Here is a 2,287-nt window from a genome sequence, read left to right as displayed (position 1 = left end):
CAGTCCATGTACTATATGGTCTAAGGCTGTGACCTATATGTCAATGTTTTGTGTCTATGCTGTCTTCTGCCGTTTTTCCGACCAAATTTGTGAAAAAGTGAAAACACTTCGCTCTACCACTGAATTTAATCAAAGAAATCCTGACATTAACTCAAAGACAGACACAATAAAAACATTGAACAAAAACATTTTTTATTCAATGATAAAATGTAGTCGTTCTTTGAAACTGCGTAGTACCACAGATGCAGAATTTGTTATTACGCAATTCAATTGATATTTAAGGTGTGATCTGGTGATTGAAAAACAAAAGTTGCATGGATTTCCGGTTAAACCGGAAGGAATGCCGGAAGTTTGAATATTCGATCAGATCGATGGTAACGTCACATGTAAAATTATATTTAACAAATTTTTCGTATCTCGCCAGATAAAAGAGATATTGAGGTGACCCTCTTATCTGAAACGCACTGTATAAGTGTATACTTACTTAGATATATTTATAATGAAATTGGGTGGGCTGTAAAAACCTATCTCAAAATGTATAAATTCCTTTGGGTTGTAATAAAAATATTTTAAAAGCCACAACTAGCTGGTAACTGGGTATAGGTACGTTAAAGTTTTCGACTCGATATTCTCTTGAGATTTACCTTCTTGACAAGAACATCTAGAAAGTTCGAAAGCAACATGCTGTCACACGTCACCCCATTTCACCGATCGTATTGAAAATAATAAACATTTAAAGGTTTTGTAATATTTTAAGTATTATGTACAGGTAGGTAGTTTTTTATCTATTGCGTAATGCCATTTCAAGTAGGTTGTCACTGTTTCTCTTTTGTATTAGGTGCGTATATTGTTCCACAGAAAATTTCATTTTCCAAACTCATATTCTCATATAGGTACACTACCTTATTAACAAGTAGAATCCCAAACCAAATCAACGCATTATTATTTCCTTCTCCTGTGTTAGAAAATGTCTAACTATAGCTTATAATTATAGCACGATTTTGTCGTCATTTTATAAAAGTAAATAATAAGCTAATGCGAAAACTTATGACACATTTTTATTCATTTTTTAGGACGTTTTAGTTTAAGCAATCTATCACTCACGCATACGGTATAGGTAACCACAAAATTTTACATTAGTATGAAAATTAAAATGTCCGTAATGCCATTGACGAATAACTTGTATCATCTTCGTATTATAGAACCATAAATCAAAATGACAGCCATTTTGTTGTTGACTTTGAACTAATTTAATTTAATTTCCAAATAAATAAGTATACAGTGCCTTTTGCCCTAGACGTAGGTATAATACACTTTTCGTGCAAATGGATATAGTTTTTAGGTTCAGTATTTTTTAGATCAGAGTTGGACTGGGTTACTGAGTCAACTGGGTCACCTGGGTCACTAAATTAAAGTGGGTCACTGGGTCACGTCATACTCTTTTCAGTTAGACCCAGTGACCCAGTTTGACCCAGTGACCCAGTTTGACCCAGTGACCCAACTTGACCCAGTGACCCAGTTTGACCCAGTGACCCAGTTTGACCCAGCGACCCAATTTCACCCGGGGACCCAATTCGACCCAGTCACCTAGTTTGATCGAATAACGCAGTTAAGTCAGTGCCCTCGGTTCAAGTGTACAGATTATGAAATAAATGAAATGCTGGTTTGTTGAAAATAATACTCGATTGCTTGACAACTGCCATTTCTGTGATGTTTGCTTTAATACTGCCGTAAAAAACTTTCCATGTCCCGAATTGTATTAGAATAATGTTATTTCTTTGCTTCAGGGCTTACCAGTTTGCTTACAGGTGTTCATTCACATTTAATTTTTTTCTACTAGTTAGCTTAATCCAAATAAATCTTTTCTCTAAATACTTTCATTGACTACTTGACTACAAACTATAAACAAATGCATTTGATTTTTTAGGTATTAGTTCTCTTGAATGAAATTGGGCTAAGTGCTTGTTGCCGAATATTATTGAGGAAGTTTTTTTTTAAATTAAAAGTTACTTGAAATTGTTTTGGATGATACCTAACAATAATTTAATTACTGGGCCACCGGGTCAAGACGGGTCACTGAGTAAAGCTGGGTCAAGATGGGTCACTGGGTCAAGCTGGGTCACCGGGTCAAGCTGGGTCACCGGGTCAAACTGGGTTACCGGGTCAAGCTGGGTCACCGGGTCAAGCTGGGTCACCGGGTCAACTGGGTCACCGGGTCACTGGGTCAGTAAACTAACTGGGTCACCGGGTCACTGGGTCACTCTATGCTTGACCCAGTCCAACTCTG

This window comes from Photinus pyralis, unplaced genomic scaffold (assembly GCF_008802855.1).
Source record: "Photinus pyralis isolate 1611_PpyrPB1 unplaced genomic scaffold, Ppyr1.3 Ppyr1.4_LG3b, whole genome shotgun sequence".
In the NCBI taxonomy this organism is placed as follows: Eukaryota; Metazoa; Arthropoda; class Insecta; order Coleoptera; family Lampyridae; genus Photinus; species Photinus pyralis.
Note: the sequence above shows the minus strand (reverse complement) of the source record.